We start from the raw sequence: 23,485 nt of genomic DNA on the forward strand, positions 1-23,485 counted from the left end.
GGTTATTTCTCACACACAGCATATGCATACCACAAATTACACCCCAAAACACATTCTGCTATTACTCCCAAGCATGGCGATACCACATGAGTGAGACTTTTACACAGCGTGGCCACAAACAGAGGCCCAACATGCAGGGAGCGCCATCATGTGTTCTGGAGCACCCAGGTCAATTCTGACATTTCTCTCCTACATGTAAAAATCATCATTTATTTGCTAGAAAATTACATAGAACCCCAAAACATTATATATGTTTTTAGCAAAGACCCTAGAGAAAACAATGGTGGTCGTTGCAACTTTTTATCTCGCACGGTATTTGCGCAGCAATTTTTCGACCGCTTTTTTTTTGCAAAAAAAAAAAATAACAGTTTTGTGCTTTAAAAAAAACAAAACAGTAAAGATAGCCCAATGTTTTTGCATAATGTGAAAGATGAAGTTACGCCGAGTAAATAGATACCTAATGTGTCACCCTTGAAAATTGCACACGCTCGTGGAATGGCACCAAACGTCTCTACTTAAAAATCCCCATAGGCAACGCTTTAAATTTTTTTACTGGTTACATGTTTTAAGTTACAGAGGAGGTCTAGGGCCAAAATGATTGCTCTCGCTCTAATGTTCGCAGCGATACCTCACATGTGCGGTTCGAACACTGTTTTCATATGTGGGCGGGACTTGCATATGCGCTCGCTTCTGCATGTGAGCACATGGGGGCAGGGGTGCTTAAAATTGATTTTATTTATTTTTTTATGGTTCATTTTACTTTATTTTAGTTTGACATTTCCCCCCCCCCCCCCCCCCAAAATACATTTTTTTTTATCACTTTTATTCCTATTACAAGGAATGTAAACATCCCTTGTAATAGGAATATGGCATGACAGGTCCTCTTTACAGTGAGCTCAATAAGACCCCACATTTCACCTCTAGGCTGGGAAGCCTGAAATAAAAAAATGAAAAAAATAAATTATTCTGGCTTTGATCGCATTGGTGAGTCGGTAGAAGCACCGGAGGGCGGCGGGAAGGGGGGATGTCCCCTCTCGCCTCCTGTAAGAACGATCAAGCAGCGGAACAGCCACTATGATCATTCTTATGGTGTAGGGAATCGCCGGCTGAAAAAGCTGATATCTGAATGATGCCTGTAGCAACAGGCATCATTCAGATATCCCCACACAAAGTCAAGGACGTCATATGACGGGCGGACAGGAAGTGGTTAAAAGGCATATATTTTTTTTTTTATTATTATAATAACACAAAGTTGTCCATTTATACAATATTTCTAACACATAGCATGTACATACCAAAAATGACACCCCAAAATAGATTCTCCTACTCCTGAGTACGGCGATAGAGACAGCTGAGCATGGCCGAGCATAGCTGGGTTTTACTGAGTGGCTGGGTATTGCAGGGTATCGGAGTATGGCTGAGCATGGCAGAGTACGGCCGGGTATTTCAGGGTATCACCGACTATGGCTGGGTATTGCAGGGTATCACCGGTTATGGCAGGGTACTGCAGAGTATTGGCAGGGAATTGAGGGGTTGTCGGTGAGCAGCGCTGTGGACACTGCAGATCCAGCCCACAGCGCTGCTGACACTGATCTCTCCCCTTATACTGTACCGATCGGTACAGAGAGGGGAGGGAGGAACCGGCGTCATAACATGACGCCAGTTTGTTTACAAGTGATCGCTCCGTCATTTGACAGAGCAATCACGTGGTAAACGGGCATGATGAGCGGCCGGTAACCGTGATCCGACCCGGTGGTCACGGATGCTCTCGAGTGCGTGCAAGAGCGGAATTCTGGGAGGATGTTATAGTACATCCTCCCAGGGTTAAGCAACCGCCCTGTAGCCGTCATTTGGCTATAGGCCGGCTGTTAAGTGGTTAAAGAAGAATTGGTTAGAGAAAGTTCTAAAAACTGTAAATTCATAGGATTCAAGGCCCTTTATATATGCAATTTATACCATTTAATTTTTATTGCTTGAATTATTTTTCCCATTATGGGAGTTATTGGGCCTCATGTCTAAGGTTTGCCTAGGGCCTCATGATGCCTAGAGCGGCCTCTGTACCCCCATGAAGGGCTTTACATCCTAGATCATCTCCTAGGATACCCGACTGCACACTACTCCAGCCCCATCATACACGGACTTTACATCCATTCTTCGCATTCGCTTTACATAAACAGATAACCCATATCTATACCCAAGAACAAAAATTGCAGTTTACCAGTCCCTAGATGTGATGGCTGGATTATTTTCACACTTTTTTTTTTTTTGTCTTTATTTAACTGGGTACCTGTAACCTGGTGTTAGTGGACAGCTGTGTGGGTGCAGTGACAATCGCAATGCTTTCATTGGCATATATAAAACAGAATAAAAAAAAAAAGTATTTCAAATTGAGCTTCATGTTTAATGTGAAAAAAAATACAAAAAAACTCAGAAGGATCATATGTCTTTTGATATGAGGTGCTGTGGCTTAGTTGGTTAAAGCGCCTGTCTAGTAAACAGGAGATCCTGAGTTCGAATCTCAGCAGTGCCTAGTTTTGCTCTTGGCTACATTACAAAGAATGCGGTTTAGCTAAGTGAATGTAGCAACAGGAATTTGTAAGAACTTAGAACAAGTTATTTCTAAGTAGGTTTTACAATTTTACTAAAATGACAAGGTTCCCAAAATGTAAATGTATGTACGGTTAAATTTACTTCGACTAACACAAGCAAGTTACAATGATTCCGATAAGAGAAAGAAGAAGCAAAAGAAAAAAAGAACGTAGTCGGCAGGATTCGAACCTGCGCGGGGAAACCCCAATGGATTTCAAGTCCATCGCCTTAACCACTCGGCCACGACTACAGGAACTTACTATGTATCTGAATGCAGGTAGGACCTATGACAAATCAACATCAAGACTTATTTTCCCTCCCACCCTGAAAAAAAAAAAAAGATAGGCAGATTTTCATAGGACCCAAGGCTCCATAGCTCAGGGGTTAGAGCACTGGTCTTGTAAACCAGGGGTCGCGAGTTCAAATCTCGCTGGGGCCTAACCTTTTTTTCAAAGGAGAACATACGTTTGATGTTTTTTTTTTTTTTTTTTTTAATATGAAGACTGACTTTAGTAACCAAGACTAAGGCTCTGTTCACGCCCATGAACGTTTATGGTGATAAAACACACTTTTCAAGCGCAACAAAAACACCTGAAAATTTGTCCCCTTTAAATCCTATATAAATGTTCACATCAGTGTGCTGCTTTTTATTAAGGTATTTAAGTTTTTGGGATAAAAACACAAAGTGCAACAAATACAAAACTGCTTGCAAACTCCGTACAACATAAGGAACATGCAGAGAGGAAAAGAAAACTACCTGATCTGCTAATTCAGGTAATAACAAAACAAACAATAAGAACAAACGTGACAACTTTCACACAACCATACACTCATGTTCCGGTGTACCGTCACATATGGCGACCCATCCCATTTGGCTACTCGCTGGAGTGCGCATGCGCGACGCCACCATATGCGTTCCAAGACTTTTACGCCAAAACGGCACACTAAAACCGTCAGTGTGACAGAACTGCCGTTGAACTGTGCTTGCGCAGTTATGTGGCTCCACCCCTCAGTCCAGGTTCAAGCCCCACCATCCAAGTGGAAATAGAGTTAGAACATAACTATGCGAAGCGAAGCGTGGCGAGCGAAGCAAGCACACGAGGGGCTCTGTTGCAAAGTGGTGTCTTACAATCAATAATTATACAGAAGAAGAGTTTTGTCTGTAACGTCACTTCCATGACTTATCTGACAGTTTCAACTGCTCCATATTGTCATAAAAATGTTGCAACGCATTTGGATACTTTACGCATTACGCAGTGCCTAAATTTTCCTGTGGAACATCACTTCCGTAGCAAAATGTGATGGGTAACCGATGTGACGCGACACTGCCTGTGTTGCATTTATAAAAGTCCTGGGTGCTGGCATCTTTGGTGCACTGTTTCAAAATCAATTGAAATCAATGGGAACGCATAAAAACTGAACACCAGTACGCTTTTTGACACCCGTCAATTTTTTTTCTCAGGTGACCAGGCATGAAAATGCATCCAAAATGCATATGGGTTGTTTACTTTGAATGTAATGCATTAAAAGTGTGATATGCATCTTTAATCACATGCCGACCAGGCCATAGCCGAAAGAAGGCTACAGCGAGGTTGGCTTGTTTTGGATGGACGTCCTCAAACTCCTCGCTCCCCGTGTGCCCTGTGGGGCACATGCACGGAGGTGTCCGTGCTCACTGGGTTCATGGGACCCGGCGCAACACGGGGTCATGGTAAAGGGCCAATGACAGCGGCCATTTACCACTTGATCGCTCCCTCCAATGAGGGAGCTATCATAATGACAACAAACTGGGGTCATGCAAGGGTCCCAGCTCTCTTCTCTCCTCACACCGATGCAGCATGAGAGGAGAGAAGAGAGATCGCATGACAAACAGTGAGTGACCAGTATTTCAAAGTACAACAGTGCCCAGCAGTGCCATATAGTGCTATCCCGTGCCCATCAGTCCCACTTCAGTGCCACTACAGTGCACATTTTTGCCATCTGTACCACATCAGCATCACTACAGTGCTCATCTGCACCGCTCATCAGTGCCACTACAGTACGCAATAGTGCACATCAGTGCCCATAAGTGATTGCTCATCAGTGCCACCATATCAGTGGATTCTCATTAGTGCCCATCAGTGCATCCTCAGTGTGGTGCATTAGTGTACATTAGTGCACCCTCATCAGAACGCATCAGTTGCAGCCCTATTAGTCAGCCTCATCAGCACCCATCACTGCAGCCATATCTGTCAAAGTATCCCTAACACAGCAGTTTGTCACTACAGCCCACAATCACCAGTATGGCGGAAAAAAAATTAGGAGGCATACCAACAGCTAAGCTTGACCGACGAGAGCAGCGGGGAGCTCCGAGTCTGTGTCTGATTCTGGTTCAGCATATGAACCCATTGAGCAAAGTGTGCCAATGAAACAAAGGCATTCTGGCATGGAGCAGCAGGCTACCACAAGTAGTGTAGTGGCATCTACAGAAATGCAGTGGCATCAATTAGCAGCTCAGTGCCATCCAGAAGAAATTAAGTACCACTGCAGCAAAGGCCAAGAACTAGCAGGGTGTCATCTCGGCCCCAAAGCGTTAGGACCCATGCCGGCCTTCCTATGCCCTTGAAAACCCTCTGTGCTTCCCCCTAATTCAGGACCAGCAAACATCTCTCTTTCACCACCCAGTCAGGTGTTTCAGGGGGACACAGAGAATTTTTCCCCTATTGATTTTTTTTTTAATGTATTTTTACCCAAGACCTATTATCCTCCACCGTGCCCAGTGCCACCTCTATGCACAACGATTCATAACAAGCAACCCTGATTCAAGTTATCCCCGTCCATATGAGTGGAGAGCATTGACAGTGGAGGAAATAAATGATTTTTAGGCCTAACATTCAATATGGACTCACAAAAAAAATGAATTCTACTCCTATTGGTCCACCAACCCCATCCACCACATGCCAATCTATTCATCCATTATGCGAAGATCAAGATACCTCGTGATAATGTGTTTCCTCCATTATAATAACACCCAGTGCCCTCCCCGAAATGACTCATCACATGACAAATATTTAAAGTTCGCCCACTTTAAAAAAATTCTCTGAGACATTCTCCCAGTTGCTTATCCCCGACCAAAATATATCGGTGGATGAGTCATTGGTCCACTTCACAGGCGGGCTTGGCTTCAAGCAGTTTATCCCCAGCAAAAGGGCCGATATGGGGTTAACCTCTAAAAGCTATGTGACCGAGAAACGGGGTATATCGGCGCATTCCGGCTGTAGGAAGGGAAGGATACCCAACTGCATCCCCCTGAATGTCCAGAGTACATCGGAGCCAGTGGAAAGGTTGTTTGGGAGCTGGTATATCCACTCCTTGGAAAGGGTTACCACCTTTATGTGGATAATTGCGATACAAGCTTGCCCCTCTTCCGCAATCTTTATCGCAAGGACATTCCAGCGTGTGGTACAGTGTGAGCCAAATAGGAAGGGGATTCCCACAATGGCTCGTTACTGAAAGACTACAACAAGGGGAGACTGCATCTTTGCGGAATGAAGTGATATTGGCTCTCAGGTGGAGGGACAGACGAAACGTCCACATGCTCACAACGATCCCACAAGGTCACCTATGTGGAAATCCCCAGAAGAAATGGCCAATCCAGAAACCAAAATGTGTCCATGACTATCATTTGTTTATGGGGGAGTCAACTTCAATGATCAGATGATCGAATCCTACCTTTCCCACAAGAAAAAGCTGCTTTTTGGTATAAAAAAAAGTCCCTATAAATCTTTTCAGTTTGGCCATTTACAATAGTATTGTTATTTACGTAAATCTACAGAGAGCCCCATATCTTATCTTCAGTACCAAGAAGAAATTCTCTCCATCCTTTTGTACCTTGAAGGCACACCAGAAAGCATTCGCTCGGATTCAGTGAGCAGACTCCACGTACGCCACTTTCCTGAGAAACTCCCCCACCATGAAACAGGTGCCGGGTGTGCTCCAGAGGAGGAGCTAGCTATTGATGAATGTTTCCGCCATTGCCATACTTTTCTACATCATTAGGGAAGTATGGTAAACGTAATTGTCGTTTACTGCCACACCCCTTATGCCACTGTACATACCGCTGCCTTCTCCGGAACTCGCCCTGGCCTGCTAAACAACCACGCTTCTGCCTAATGCTAACTGTACCTACCTCTGCCTGCTCTGGAACTGGACCCTGGCCTATTATACGACCACGCTTCTGCCTAATGCTAAACTGTACCTACCTCTGCCTGCTCTGGAACTGACCTGGACTGTTTGACTATGTTTTTTGTCTGCCTCTTGGACTGGTCTTTTTACTCTGCTACTGGAGTAGTGGGCTTCACAACACAGGAGTCTAACATATGTGAGGGGCTCCAGAATTGTTTTCTGGATGAAGAAAACAAATTTTTTTAGTTTTCTCATTCCTGGATTAGGGTCTAGAGACTCAGAGGCTTCAAAGAGATTTGGGTGGGAGAAGCCTCTACCCCTGTCCCCATTCTTTCCTGGCCTGCTACTTGGACCATTTTCCTGCTTACTACCAGGACCAATATTTTGGCACTGCTGGCAATGTCTCTACTTGCACTGACCCTGGACTGTATATGGACAGTATCCCTGCCTGTACTGACTATGGACAATATTGATGCCTGTACAATCCCATTCACTGGCACTGACCACGTCCCTGCCTGCTGCCTTGATCAGGGCTCTCCCCCTGTGGACAACTGTACTACTAAAACCACAGGTAATCTTTTGTTTACCCTTTGCTCAGCAGAATGTATTTTGGGGTGTAATTCTTGGTATGGTCATGCTATGTGTTAGAAATATGAAGGGCCTTCAAAAATGTGATTGTAAAAAAATTAAATGTAATGTAATTTTATGCTCCTATAATGTCTGAATGTGCTACTTCAATGTTGGGCCTCTGTATGTGGTCAGGCTGTGTAAAAGTTTCACTCGTGGTATTGCCATACTCAGGAGGAGTAGCAGAATATATTTTGGGGTGTCATTGTGGAATGTACATGGCCATGTGAGAAAGAATAACCTGTTATAATGACAATTTTGGTGTGAAAAAAAATAAAAAAAAATCTCAATTTTGCAAAGAATTGTGGGAAAAAAGACAACTTCAAAAAACTCACCATGCCTCTTACTAAATACCTTGGAATGTCTACTTTCCAAAAATTGGTCTTTTGTGGGTATTTGTACTTTCCTGGCCTAGTTAGGGTCTCAAGAAATGAGATCAGTACATCAGGTGTGATCAGATGTGATTAATTTTCAGTGATTGGCACCATAGCTTTTAGACTATAACTTTCACACAGACTAAATAATATCCACTAGCTTGGGTTATTTTTACAAAAGATGCATAGTAGTACACATTTTTGCCCAAATTTATGAAGAAAAAATTACTTTGCTAAATTTTTTAATAGAAATTAAGAAATTGTTTACAAAATGTTCGGTCTTTTTTTCATTTGTAGCACAGAAAATAAAAAACCCAGTGGTGATCAAATACCACCAAAAAGCTCTATTTGTGTGGGGGGGGGGGGGGGGGGGGGAAAGGACGAAAATGTCATATGGGTACAATGTTGCATGACTTGATTAATTGTCATTCAAAGTGTGAGGGCACCGAAAGCTGAAAATTGGTCTGGTTAGGAAGGAGGTTTAAAGTGGTTGTAAACCCTTACAAACCACTTTGACCTACAGGTAAGCCTAGATTAAGGCTTACCTGTAGGTCCAAGAAATATCTCCTAAACCTATACGGTTTAGGAGATATTTGCCCGAAGACAGGCACCGCTGTCTACGGCGCACTGAGCGCGGCATTTCAAACAACGGAGCTGCCACGCGTGTCGGCTCCCGTGCGCATGCGCGGGAGTGACGTCATCGCGGTTCCGCCGAATGACAGCGACGGAGCTGCGAGACCCCACCGAAAAAATGGATGCGCCGGACTACAGGGGACAGCAGTGACTTCGCTGGCTCCTGTGTCAGGTAAGTGAAACATAATGGGCTACTATGCGATGCATAGTAGTCCATTATACTTTACCTTTGCAGGGAATGAAAGAGGAAGTAAACTCATCAGGGTTTACTTCCTCTTTAAGTGCCCAGTGGTCAAGTGGTTAAGGTTATCTGTTTAGCCTCAGTATCAGAGTCAATCCCATAGGGACCTCCGGTTTCGTGTATATTGCAAAATGACAATGCACTCTGGTGCCATGGCACTGTGCAATGAGGTATATGGGGGGGGGGGGGGGGGGGGTTATTTACTAAAGGCAATGCAGTGGCTGTAGATCTGAGGGGGACATGCAAGGAAAATAAAAAACTGAATTTTTGCTTGTGCATGATTGGATGATAAAATCAGCAGAGCTTCCCCTCATTTCGGATCTACCCCTCAGATTTACAGCGACTGCACTTCCAAGTGTACTTGTAGTGCAGAGTGGATTTGCTTTTAGTAAACTGGGGAGTTATAGCAGCTCACTCTATCACATTCCTCATCTCTCTCCTTCATAATCAGGATGCAAGTACCCTAGTAGTACTAACCGATGCCTGATCCCCCTGTGGTGTAAGTCCTTCAGGACACTCGTCAGATAAAAGCTGCCAGCTGCCTCCTCCCTTTTACTCAGCCAGGCAGATGGGGGAGGGAGGTAGAGAGAAGGTAGAATCTCCCAGCTCATTCTGCCTCTGGTAAGCCTCTTAACCCCTAGATGCAATCCTAAAAATCAGATGAAAAATCCTGCTTCAAAGCAGTCGTATCATAATCGGATCATTTTCTGAAGGAACATGAGCAAAAAATGTTCTTGTTCAATAATCGATAGCACATCTAAAGAGAATCGTATGATTAGCATGGTGTCCGTGACACTTATCATACAGCCCGATGTGTGGGTCTATGCCTTGTTAGACCAGGCACAGATCTGCAACTAACATCTGCTATACATTGTAGTGCAGATTAACCTTTACCAGTATATCTTATTAAATATATCTATTAATAAGAGCAAAATGTGTTCATAATGATAGCCAATTGATTTTGAAAATTACCTAGTAGTGTTTTTAAAAGTAACAAGATCACAGTTTAAAAAAATAAAAATGTTTCCGCCCGGTTTCGAACCGGGGACCTTTCGCGTGTGAGGCGAACGTGATAACCACTACACTACGGAAACAACTGAAGCAAAGCTGCTTTAAAGTGTTCTGTTGACGCTGATCTTTACTGTACCCAAGTATGAGCAGCAACAATTTACACTATATATTTTTTTTAAATGTCTTCTCTATTTTCATTCAGATAAATACATTTTTCTTTCTATGTGTATCAGGTCCTCCAACATTTAGAACAGAAGACATTTCATTGTGTAACCCTAACTAATTAGCTGAGGTCAGAATTGTAATTTTACATATAGAACATATATATATATATATACATATACATACATATATATATATATATATATATATATATATATATATATATATATATATATATATATATATATATATATAAAATATACACATACACCACACATAGTATAGATTAAACACAGTCTATTTCCAAATAGCTGAATTGTCTGTGCTGTAAAAGTTGTTTGTTAAACTGTATAACGAGCATGTGCTACGGTTCAGCACATAGCCAACTAGGGAAACAAGCTAGGACTAGAGACACAACATGACCTCGTGGCGCAACGGTAGCGCGTCTGACTCCAGATCAGAAGGTTGCGTGTTCAAATCACGTCGGGGTCAATGAAGTTTTTCCGTTTTTTGCACGCAGAATTGTCTAAATTAGGATTGACGATTTTCAGGGCTTTAACCCTTTCAGAGTCAAACCTTTTACAACTTAAGATAATGTTGCCATCTTGTAATGTAAAGCACTAGTAATAACGTTTGAAATTTTCCTTTTCAAATGATTCACAAAGAAAAGATCACAGCTTTTGCACAATGCCTGTTTAACATGTCCATCAGATGGAATGCCACCATTTAAATCTCAATGGCACGAATTTGCAATTCAGCAGAATCTCCTGCAGTGCTGTTATGTAGAGACAAAAGGGGGCACACCCATCTAACTGCAAACTGTTTAACCATTTGACCACTGGGCACTTAAACCCCCTTCAGCATTTGATACTGCACTGTATCAATTGCTGCTTCCCCTATGAAATCTGCGGACAATTTTAGCTCCTCCAGAGCTTAAATGATGTCCTCTTTAGGTACCTCTTGACGAATGGCTACTTCGATATTCTCAGTCCAGACCTTGATGCGATTAGATAGTGAAGCTAGTGCCACAGCTGGCCTGCAGGCTCCCCCTGCCAACTGATGGGCCTTCCTTAGGTAAGAAACAATGCGCCTATCCAATGGATCTTTAAAGGAGGCTGAGTCTTCCATTGGCAGGGTGATATTTTTTGCTAGGCGCACCACTGCGGCATCGACCACTGGAGGAGTGCCCAGGAGAACTGCATCCGATTCTGCCAAAGCGTATAGCTTTTGAAGTCGGTTCAAGAAAAAGCGTTTGTCCATCTTCTTCCATTCCCCTTCAATAAGATCCTTTTATCTCTTCCATCAATGGGAAAAAGGCAAGTTTTTTTTCTTTAAAAATGGGGAAAAAAAGATTTGGCCCTCTTCGGCGGCTCCTCTGTCTCCTCCCAGCCAATTGCCTGCTTGACTGCAGCCACGAAAGGCTGTACCAAAGAAAAGTTAAAGCCTGAGGGTTCTAATTCTTCTGCCGAATCTTCCGATTCCTCTTTGTCTCCCGTGATCACGGGAAGTTCCCCTGAGGTGGCTACTGCAGGCCCCGTGGTTGATGGCACTGGAAGGATTTGTTTCGAATGCTGCTGTGTTGGAGATGAATGCATTAGCTAGGCTAATGAGTCTTTGACCACTTTTTTTAAGTCAGTAACTTGCTGTACTTCAGTCTGCTCTTGCTCCGCATAACCCCCAAAACAGTCATTGCAGATTAGCTTATCTGCCATATGGGTTGCTGCACATGCCTGGCATTTTTTGGACCTTTCCCGCCTTGGCGGACTGGGTGAGCAATGTCTTTTAGAGGGTGATCTCCCGCCTGAATGGTGTCTTGAACTATTTGATCTTCTGTGATCCGAGCTTGGCCAGGAGTGACTGCTGTGATGGCCAGAAGTCTTGCTAGACATCTTTTGGCATATAGGGCTCAAACAAAGTAACAGCGTAAAGGTACTCTTTCGTTTTTAAATACTTTTTTTTTTGTATTAGATGTGTGAAAGGAAGTGAGTAGGTAGTAGAAAATGTAGTAAAAACTCTACATACTCTACACTTCCTAGTAAAATACATATTACTCTAGTATTCTACTATACTCACAGGGGTGTTTCTTAATGAATAGCAAAGTCTTTGTGTAACATGTGAATCGGTATCCCTTCTCCTAAAGGGTATGTAGCAGAGATATGCATGTCTTCATCCAAGGCCACATTTGCTACGTATTTTCAGGAGTAGAAATTGAAGAATCCTTTGTTCCTTAAATACTTCAACAATAGATGTTTTATTGTTCAGGAAGATAAGCAAAGACAAGATTGACATCTGGTAACATATGGCATAGTGTTGGCTTCTAATGTGGAACTTCTGGTGTTACATTTTCCAAAGTGTAGAGTTCCTTCTCTTCCCACCGATCTACCCCCACTCTCATCCTACTCCATTCTTATACTATTTCATGATGTTATGTCAGCATATCCTAATAACACCCATATTTGCATATATATACCTAATATGGTTCAGTCTAAATATAAGTAACATAACTCCACCCATTGTCCTGACATAGTAACTCTAAAATAGAAGTACCTACTCAGCAAAACCACTCCCCTCTGTACTCTCTGTTGTTCTGTGACCTTCAGAGACCAATCACTTATTACTGTACATATAACTTACCTATATTTTCAGAAACTTATCACTTAAAATATTAATTAACTCAAAAACTTCTAACAATGTGTGTCCTTACCTAAGAAAACGAGGGTCTTGATCTGATGGCAGCTGGCTCATAACTGTGGGACAGGCAAGGATCGGACAGCAAAAAATAGACACTGGAGTAAAAGAGAAGGAAGTTGTAAAAAAACACTGACATATGCTACCCTGAAAAAACAAAAGAATTTATATTCCCGTGTGTGTGTGTGTGTATATATATATATATATATATATATATATATATAAAAATTTTATACATATGTAGCGCCCTGCTCCTAATGGGCAGATGCTATTATTTTTTCAAACTTAGTTGTCTGAAGCTGTAGTTTGATTCAGACTAATTCTCTCTAAAAGTTCTGGTTTCTGTACCAGTCCAGCTGGGTTGCACTGGTTCCCACTTGACCGTAGGTGTCACTGTCACCGCCGGTAAGTGCGGGAATGCAGCAGGCTGGATGTATTGAATACCACCTCTTGCTCGGAAGTACCTCAGTGGGAGTGGTTTCCCTGCTGTGCATTCTGGGAGAGGGTATTTAAAGTACCGACATTTTGGTGGGTCGTCTTTTCCGGGATCGGCCATCCCGATCTCCTGGCCTGGGGTCTCTGTCGCATGTTCCTGCGCCTCTGGGCTGGCTGGCCAGAGTCTCTGCAACTAAGTGTAGGCCCAGAAATGTTTTGGGGCCTACTGATCCAGGGGTGGTCCTGTGCTGTCTCGCCTGCGGGGAGAAGCCAAGAAAACTGCAGGATCCAGGGGAGGACTTTTCCGGTGGAGGACCGAGCGCAAGGCTGGTGCCTCTGGAGGAGCCTGGAGACTCACTTGGAGGACCCAACCTGGATCAATACCCATACAGTATCTCTGGGTCGGCTGAAAGAATTTGGTACTGTATGGTAGTTCTTCTAAAACTCTCAAGATTTCAAAGTTCAATTGACAAGTCTGTGGCAGAGACTTTGTTGAGCAACTCATCGGCTGCTAGGTCAAGTGAGAGGGGCCTATCGAGTGATTGCTGGATCCAGTTTGTGGAGCTGTTTGTCCTCTGGATCTGACTAATACCTCTAACCCGCAATTACTAAGTGCCCGAACTTCCCTTTATCGAAGGACTTTTTTTGTGTTATTCCTAAATAAATCTTAAAAAAGAGACTAAGTGTCGGATTCATCATCATTTGGGCTACTTTCCAACAGGACCCCTAAGACGGAGAGGCAAGCAGGTGAAGTAACGATAAGCCCAAACAAAACCAGCAGCTCCTTCGGGGGTTAGTGCTACACATGTGTGTGTGTGTGTGTGTGTGTGTGTATATATATAAATATTTTTTTTATATATATATATATATATACACACACACACACACACACACACACACACACACACACATCCCCCTTCTCTCTTTTATTTTTTATTTTTTTTACATCCATGTCCATATACTCAAAAATACATATTATATATATATATATATATATATATATATATATATATATATATATATATATACACACACACACATATATACACAGTGCCTTGCGAAAGTATTCGGCCCCCTTGAACTTTTCAACCTTTTGCCACATTTCAGGCTTCAAACAAAGATATAAAATTTTTATTTTTTTGTGAAGAATCACCAACAAGTGGGACACAATTGTGAAGTGGAATGAAATCTATTGGATAATTTTAACTTTTTTTAGCAAATAAAAAACTGAAAAGTGGTGCGTGCAAAATTATTCGGCCCCTTTACTTTCAGTGCAGCAAACTCACTCCAGAAGTTAAGCGAGGATCTCTGAATGATCCAATGTTGTCCTAAATGACTGATGGTGATAAATAGAATCCACCTGTGTGTAATCAAGTCTCTGTATAAATGCACCTGCTCTGTGATAGTCTAAGGGTTCTGTTGAAAGCGCAGAGAGCATCATGAAGACCAAGGAACACACCAGGCAGGTCCGTAATACTGTTGTGGAGAAGTTTAAAGCCGGATTTGGATACAAAAAGATTTCCCAAGCTTTAAACATCCCAAGGAGCACTGTGCAAGCGATCATTTTGAAATGGAAGGAGTATCGGACCACTGCAAATCTACCAAGACCTGGCCGTCCCTCTAAACTTTCAGCTCAGACAAGGAGAAGACTGATCAGAGATGCAGCCAAGAGGCCCATGATCACTCTGCATGAACTGCAGAGAACTACAGCTGAGGTGGGAGAGTCTGTCCATAGGACAACAATCAGTCGTACACTGTACAAATCTGGACTTTATGGAAGAGTGGCAAGAAGAAAGCCATTTCTCAAAGATAGCCATAAAAAGTCTCATCTAAAGTTTGCCACAAGGCATCTGGGAGACACACCAAACATGTGGAAGAAGGTGCTCTGGTCAGATGAAACCAAAATCAAACTTTTTGCCCACAATGCAAAACGATATGTTTGGCGTAAAAGCAACATAGCTCATCACCCTCAACACACCATCCCCACTGTCAAACATGGTGGTGGCAGCATCATGGTTTGGGCCTGATTTACTTCAGCAGGGACAGGGAAGATGGTTAAAATTGAGGGGAAGATGGATGCAGCCAAATACAGGACCATTCTGGATGAAAACCTGTTGGAGTCTGCAAAAGACCTGAAACTGGAACGGAGATTTATCTTCCAACAAGACAATGATCCCAAACATACAGCAAAATCTACAAAGGAATGGTTCACAAATAAACGTATCCAGGTGTTATAATGGCCAAGTCAAAGTCCAGACCTGAATCCAATCGAGAATCTGTGGAAAGAGCTGAAAACTGCTGTTCACAAACGCTCTCCATCCAACCTCACTGAGCTGTTTTGCAAGGAAGAATGGGCAAGAATTTCAGTCTCTCGATGTGCAAAACTGATAGAGACATACCCCAAGCGACTTGCAGCTGTAAATCGCAGCAAAAGGTGGCTCTACAAAGTATTAACGCAAGGGGGCCGAATAATTTAGCACGCCCCACTTTTCATTTTTTTTATTAGTTAAAAAAGTTTCAAAAATCCAATAGATTTCGTTCCACTTCACAATTGTGTCCCACTTGTTGGTGATTCTTCACAAAAAATTAAAATGTTATATCTTTATGTTTGAAGCCTGAAATGTGGCAAAAGGTTGAAAAGTTCAAGGGGGCCGAATACTTTCGCAAGGCATTGTGTGTGTGTGTGTGTATATATATATATATATATATATATATATCTCCATGGCTGCTTGTGCAATGACCGTAAAGGAGGCATCTAAAAATGACTCTCGGCACCTACACCACTTTGTACACACTGTAGCACATCTACAAAATATGTCAACTCAACATATGACAGCCCAAAGATCTAGTGGTTATGAGATTGTGTTATTGCAATCCCCCCTGACTCCCCTCCAGACTTCCCCTCCACAGCATCTCTCCTACAAAGAAAAGCACAACCTGAAGACATAGATTGCTGGGTCCTCGCAGGTTTGACATGCAATCCGAACGGCTTGTGGTCAAACAAGGAGGGAGTCATAGGTATCCCAGAAGTTGTTGCTCCCTTGATTTTGTCATACCTTCACGGCCCTGGACACATAGGAAAAAAGCCAATTTTACAACTGTATAACCAAAGCTTTTGTACTCAGAAGGCACCTTTCCTGGTCAGCCAGCTAGTAGACTCATGCCTCACCTGTGCACAAAACAATGTTCAGGGTCCAAAACATGGTCTACATTGTCATCTCCCACCCCCCTTAGGTCCCTTGCAGGATATACAGATTAATTTCACACACATGACCAAACAGAAAGGTAATATCAAATATCTTAGTAGACAGCTATTCCCGTTACAGGAGAGACCGCGGGGATAGCCACTAGGTGTTTAATCAATTATTGGATTAGTAGGTTCGGTTTACCTGCTACCATATACTCTGACCAGGGACCCGCTTTCACAGCAAAACTCACCCAAGAATTAGTGAAAGTTCTGGGGATACAATGGAAGCTCCACATCCCTTACCATCCCCAGAGTGCAGGAGTAGTGGAAAGAATGAACAAACATTTAAAGACAAGTTAAGGAAGGCCACACAGGGTACTATAAAAAAAACTGGCTCTATTTCTTGCTAGGGGTACTCTTCCAAATAAGAACCACGCCCCATGCCAGGACAGGACACTTTCCCTTTGAAATCCTAATGGGTAGGCCAGCACAGAAAGCCCCTAAATTAGGTGAAGAGTCGAACCTATATTCCTTACAGGAAGAGCACGTGAAACATTTTGTAAGTAGACTTACTGAAACCTATGACAAGGTTGCTGTCACCTTTCCTCCTCTCTCCACAGAACTAACACATCCCTTCATACCAGGAGACAAAGTGCTGATCAAACAACTTGCAGTCCGCAAGCAACCAGGCCCGGTCTTCCAAGGTCTATTTGAAGTCCTCAAGGTTTCTAGGACAGCAGTGCTGACGTATCGTAGCCCGCAATGGATCCATGCATCAAGGTTGAAGAAAAGCCCACAGATGAAGGAATCAGAAAAAGGGATGCTCCCACCAGTAACTGTTCAAGAAGAGACTCGGCCACTATTACCCCCTGTCCCCTCCCACGAGACCCCTTAGCCACCCGAACCATTTTTGCCATAAAAACTTTCCCAGTGAGCCAACAAGGTGGACAATTTTCCTTCTTTTAATTATCATAACCGCCATGACTATGTTCTACTCAGAGCATAAGTGGTACAGTGAGTGATCAAGGGTAGACAAGGGTCTCTCATGATCAAAGGAGGGATTGTAAGGAAATGTAGAGTTACTCTTTAGATACTGTAAGGGAAGGTTACCCTTAGGTCTGTTTTAGAAGATAATGTTTTAGAAAATGTTTTCATCTCATGCTAAGCTTGTGCTAAAATTACCAGACATGCTAAGGCGAAGTGTGAAGCAGGATGCGTCTGCGGTTAGTTGCTGGACATTAACCACTTAAGGACCGCCGTATTGCCAATGTACGTCATTGCAATGGCACGTACAGGCACAAGCACGTACATGTACGTGCTTGCCTTCCAGCGGGTGGGGGGTCCGATCGGACCCCCTCCCGCTGGATACTGCGGTCCGGTTCACTTCAGGAGCGATCCGGGAGGAGGGAATGGTCGTTGGTTTCTGGCCATCCCCTCTCGATCGCTCCTGGCGAATGAGAAGCTTCCTCCCACTGTGTATTGTATACACAGGCAGGGAGGAAGTGATGTCATTCTCCTCGGGGCGGTCTTTTTGACCGGTGTAGTGTCACAGTTTGATGCCTATCACAGGATGGTGCGGAAGTGACGTTGTTGCGTACTGCGCATGCGTGAAACGCTCGCGCCGTGCGTTCCAACATAGTTTCGGCAATACAGTTCAGCGAAACCATCACATAATGTTACGGAAGTGATGTTACACACAACACAAACACGGGCCACGTTGTTGCGTACTGCGCATGCGCGATGCGTTCCAAACACTTGCGCCGTGCGTTCCAACATAGTTTCGGCAATATAGTTCAGCGAAACCATCACATAATGTTACGGAAGTGAAGTTACACACAACACAAACACTGGGCCGTTCGTTACAACACTAATACTTCCCTTGTTACCTAGTAGGTTTTGCATTGCTGGGACTTGTAGTGCCTATCCTGAGCTACATGCTTCAATGTTCAGTGTCCTCATCCCTATCCCCCTGCTTCAATGTTCAGTGTCCATCCTTATCCCCGTGCTTCAATGTTCAGTGTCCTCATCCTTATCCCTGTGCTTCAATGTTCAGTGTCCTCATCCCTATCCCCATGCTTCAATGTTCAGTGTCCTCATCCCTATCCGCGAGCTTCAATGTTCAGTGTCCTCATCCTTATCCCTGTGCTTCAATGTTCAGTGTCCTCATCCCTATCCCCATGCTTCAATGTTCAGTGTCCTCATCCCGATCCGCAAGCTTCAATGTTCAGTGTCCTCATCCTTATCCCTGTGCTTCAATGTTCAGTGTCCTCATCCCTATCCGCAAGCTTTAAATGTTCAGTGTCCTCATCCTTATCCCTGTGCTTCAATGTTCAGTGTCCTCATCCTTATCCCTGAGCTTCAATGTTCAGTGTCCTCATCCCTATCCCCCTGCTTCAATGTTCAGTGTCCTCATCCCTATCCGTGAGCTTCAATGTTCAGTGTCCTCATCCTTATCCCCCTGCTTCAATGTTCAGTGTCCTCATCCTTATCCCCCTGCTTCAATGTTCAGGGTCCTCATCCTTATCCCCGAGCTTCAATGTTCAGTGTCTTCATCCCTATCCCCCTGCTTCAATGTTCAGTGTCCTCATCCCTATCCGCGAGCTTCAATGTTCAGTGTCCTCATCCTTATCCCCCTGCTTCGATGAGGACACTGAACATCGAAGCATGGGGATAAGGATGAGGACACTGAACATTGAAGCTTGCGGATAGGGATGAGGACACTGAACATTGAAGCACAGGGATAAGGATGGACACTGAACATTGAAGCTCGGGGATAGGGATGAGGACACTGAACATTGAAGCAGGGGGATAGGGATGAGGACACTGAACATTGAAGCTCGGGGATAAGGATGAGGACACTGAACATTGAAGCAGGGGGATAGGGATGAGGACACTGAACATTGAAGCTCGGGGATAAGGATGAGGACACTGAACATTGAAGCTCGGGGATAGGGATGAGGACACTGAACATTGAAGCTCGGGGATAGGGATGAGGACACTGAACATTGAAGCATGGGGATAGGGATGAGGACACTGAACATTGAAGCTCGGGGATAAGGATGAGGACACTGAACATTGAAGCAGGGGGATAGGGATGAGGACACTGAACATTGAAGCAGGGGGATAGGGATGAGGACACTGAACATTGAAGCAGGGGGATAGGGATGAGGACACTGAACATTGAAGCTCGGGGATAAGGATGAGGACACTGAACATTTAAAGCTTGCGGATAGGGATGAGGACACTGAACATTGAAGCACAGGGATAAGGATGAGGACACTGAACATTGAAGCTTGCGGATCGGGATGAGGACACTGAACATTGAAGCATGGGGATAGGGATGAGGACACTGAACATTGAAGCACAGGGATAAGGATGAGGACACTGAACATTGAAGCTCGCGGATAGGGATGAGGACACTGAACATTGAAGCATGGGGATAGGGATGAGGACACTGAACATTGAAGCACAGGGATAAGGATGAGGACACTGAACATTGAAGCTCGCGGATAGGGATGAGGACACTGAACATTGAAGCACGGGGATAAGGATGGACACTGAACATTGAAGCTCGGGGATAAGGATGATGACACTGAACATTGAAGCACGGGGATAAGGATGGACACTGAACATTGAAGCATGGGGATAGGGATGAGGACACTGAACATTGAAGCATGTAGCTCAGGATAGGCACTACAAGTCCCAGCAATGCAAAACCTACTAGGTAACAAGGGAAGTATTAGTGTTGTAACGAACGGCCCAGTGTTTGTGTTGTGTGTAACTTCACTTCCGTAACATTATGTGATGGTTTCGCTGAACTGTATTGCCGAAACTATGTTGGAACGCACGGCGCAAGTGTTTGGAACGCATCGCGCATGTGCAGTACGCAACAACGTGGCCCGTGTTTGTGTTGTGTGTAACATCACTTCCGTAACATTATGTGATGGTTTCGCTGAACTGTATTGCCGAAACTATGTTGGAACGCACGGCGCGAGCGTTTGGAGCGCATCGCGCATGCGCAGTACGCAACAACGTCACTTCCGCACCATCCTGTGATAGGCATCAAACTGTGACACTACACCGGACTACGAGGAGAAGACAGAAAGTAAGTGTGCACCAACACTACACTAACATGTAGGCACACACAGGCACACAAACCCCCCCCCCCCCATCCCCCGCCCCCCCTCCCCCAGTGTCACTGATTGCAGTGATCATTTATTTACTGATCACTGCATTCAGTGTCAGTTGTAAAAGTAAAAACTGTCAGGGCAGTTAGTGTTAGGTCCAGGGTAGCCCCCCTACCACCCCCCAATAAAGGTTTAACCCCCTGATTGCCCCTAGTTAACCCTTTCCCCCCCTTTTGCCAGTGTCACTAAGCGATCATTTTTCTGATCGCTGCATTAGTGTCGCTAGGTAGCTAGTTATTTTTTTAGGTTCACCGCCAGGTTTTTATAGCGCTAGGTACCCCCATATACTACCCAATAATGGTTTTAACCCCCTGATTGCCCCTAGTTAACCCTTTCACCAGCGATCACAGTATAAGTGTCACTGGTGACGCTGGTTAGCCAGTTAGTTATTTAGGTTCCCCGTCAGTTTTTTATATAGCGCCAGGGACCCCCATATACTACCTAATAAAAATTTGAACCCCCCTGATTGCCCCTAGTTAACCCTTTCACCAGTGATCACCGTATAAGTGTTATGGGTGACTCTGGTTAGTTTGCTTTTTATAGCATCAGGGCACCCACCATTTATTACCCAATAAAGGTTTTAACCGGCGGGTGATATCAATTAGGTTTTAGGGTCAGGGTCTGCGGCGCCCCAGGCAGCGCTAGGTTAGTGCCAGTACCGCTAACACCCACACGCAAAGCATAACCCTCCCGTAGTGGTATAGAATCTGAACAGATCAATATCTGATCTGATCAGATCTATACTAGCATCCCCAGCAGTTTAGGGTTCCAAAAAAACGCATTGTTAGCGGGATCAGCCCAGATACCTGCTGGAACCTGCGTTTTGCCCCTCTGCCCAGCCCACCCAAGTGCAGTATCGATCAATCACTGTCACTTACAAAACACTAAACACATAACTGCAGCGATCGCAGAGTCAGGCCTGATCCCTGCGATCGCTAACAGTTTTTTTTGGCAGCATTTTATATTTAAATCCGGAAGGCAGTGCTTGGTTTTCGGGGTCCTGTACGTGGCTAGGCTCCCAAAAAGTCCCCCACATGTGGTATCCCCGTACTCGGGAGAAGCAGCAGAATTTATTTTGGGGTGTAATTTGACTTATGCCCATAGCATGTGTGAGCAATATATCATTTAGTGACAACTTTGTGCAAAAAAATTTAAAATTTTAAAATTCCTGCAACTTGTGGCAAAATATAAAATATTTCATGGACTCAACATGCCTCTCAGTAAATAGCTTGGGGTGTCTACTTTCCAAAATGGGGTCATTTGGGGGGGTTTTGTGATAGGTAGTGAGGAGTGAAATCAAAAATTTGTACCCTTAGAAACCCTGAAGGCAGTGATTGGTTTTCGGGGTGCCGTACGCAGCTAGACTCCCAAAAAGTCCCACATATGTGGTATCCTTGTACTCAGGAGAAGAATATATTTTGGGGTGCAATTCCACATATAACTATGGCATGTGTGAGCAATATATCATTTAGTGACAACTTTTTGTAAACTTTTTATTTTTTATTTTTTGTGTCATTATTCAATCACTTGGGACAAAAAAAAAATATTCAATGGACTCAACATGCCTCTCCACAACTTCCTTGGGGTGTCTACTTTCCAAAATGGGGTCATTTGGGGGGGGGGGTTGTACTGCCCTGCCATTTTAGCACCTCAAGAAATGAGATAGGCAGTCGTAAATTAAAAGCTGTGTAAATTCCAGAAAATGTACTCTAGTTTGTAGATGCTATAAAACTTTTGCGCAAACCAATAAATATACGCTTATTGACATTTTTTTTACTAAAGACATGTGGCTGAATAAATTTTGCCCTAAATGTATGACTAAAATTGAGTTTATTCGATTTTTCTTATAACAAAAAGTAGAAAATATCATTTTTTCTAAAAAATTTCGGGTCTTTTTCCATTTATATCGCAAAAAATAAAAATCGCAGAGGCAATCAAATACCATCAAAAGAAAGCTCTATTTGTGGGAAGAAAAGGACGCAAATTTCGTTTGGGTACAACATTGCATGACCGCGCAATTACCAGTTAAAGCAGTGCAGTGTGAAATTGTAAAAAGACCTCTGGTCCTTAGGCTGTTCATTGGTCCGGGGCTGAAGTGGTTAAGAACATATATTGCGTGTTGAGAACATTGGCCTCAAGCCAAGGTGATAAGGTCAAACATTGTGATGTTGAGTCTGTCTCTAGGCAGAATTACTATGAATATCTTTTAGGTTAATATTAATTGTATATTGTATAAACATAATGCTTGAATGTGATTGGTTGTTAATGGGACCTTTCCCCTATACGACCCATTTTTTGTTTATTGCATATTATTCTGTGAATCCGGAATAAATTTTTGTATTCTTGATCATCCACACACTGTGTATGGTGTCTTGACTACCCGACCGGTCAGAGTTTTTCCAATGACCACTAGAGCAGAAGACAGAATTTCAAATTGCCACCTTTAACCACTTCCCGACCGGCGCACGCCGATGTACGTCGGCAGAATGGCACAGGCAGGCATATTGACGTACAGGTACGGCCAATTTTAAATGCCGTCCTGCCATCACGAGCATGCCGGTTCGGGACCCCCGTGAGTCCGGTCGCGGGTCCCGCGGACTCGATCGGCATGGGCATACCTGCAATCGTCTCATGGGGTGGCTGAACAAGGACATGCCGTTGTAAACAGCATCTCCCCATTCTGCCTAGCAACAAGGGACGCTGATCAGTGTTCACTAAAACAAAGCCCAGGCCCCCACAGTTAGTAACACGCCCCTAGGAACACTTAATCCCTACACTGCCACCCACTGTTAACCCCTTCACTGCCAGTGTCATTTACAGAGGAATCACTGCATTTGTATAGCAGTGATTGCTGTATAAATGACAATGGTCCCAAAAATGTCCGGTGTGTCCGCCATAATGTCGCAGTCACAATAAAAAAAATCGCTGATCGCTGCCATTACTAGTAAAAAAAAAAGATTATTAATAAAAATGCCATAAAACTATCCCCTATTTTCTAAACGCTATAACTTTTGCGCAAACCAATCAATAATCGCTTATTGCGATTTTTTTTTTTTGATTTTTTTTTTTGATTTTTTTTTACCAAAAATATGTAGAATACATATCGGCCCAAACTGAGGGGAAAAAAAAAACGTTTTTTTATATATTTTGGGGGATATTTATTGTAACAAAAAGTAAAAAATGTGTT

At 43.6% G+C, this 23,485-nt stretch overlaps 4 non-coding genes across 4 annotated transcripts; 2 read left to right on the forward strand and 2 right to left on the reverse strand.

Annotated features, from left to right (window-relative positions):
- Positions 1 to 2,757: 2,757 nt before the first annotated feature.
- On the reverse strand, positions 2,758 to 2,839 carry TRNAS-UGA (transfer RNA serine (anticodon UGA)). Its single transcript has one exon. It is a non-coding gene; the product is annotated as a tRNA-Ser (tRNA).
- Positions 2,840 to 2,955: 116 nt separating this feature from the next.
- On the forward strand, positions 2,956 to 3,028 carry TRNAT-UGU (transfer RNA threonine (anticodon UGU)). The gene has a single exon. It is a non-coding gene; the product is annotated as a tRNA-Thr (tRNA).
- A 6,621-nt stretch (positions 3,029 to 9,649) lies between these two features.
- TRNAV-CAC (transfer RNA valine (anticodon CAC)) lies at positions 9,650 to 9,722 on the reverse strand. Its single transcript has one exon. It is a non-coding gene; the product is annotated as a tRNA-Val (tRNA).
- A 499-nt stretch (positions 9,723 to 10,221) lies between these two features.
- On the forward strand, positions 10,222 to 10,293 carry TRNAW-CCA (transfer RNA tryptophan (anticodon CCA)). The gene has a single exon. It is a non-coding gene; the product is annotated as a tRNA-Trp (tRNA).
- The last annotated feature ends 13,192 nt before the right edge of the window (positions 10,294 to 23,485 follow it).

Source organism: Lithobates pipiens, unplaced genomic scaffold (assembly GCF_037356315.1).
Source record: "Lithobates pipiens isolate NorthernLeopardFrog02 unplaced genomic scaffold, aLitPip1_a1.2 Scaffold_10, whole genome shotgun sequence".
Taxonomy (NCBI): domain Eukaryota; kingdom Metazoa; phylum Chordata; class Amphibia; order Anura; family Ranidae; genus Lithobates; species Lithobates pipiens.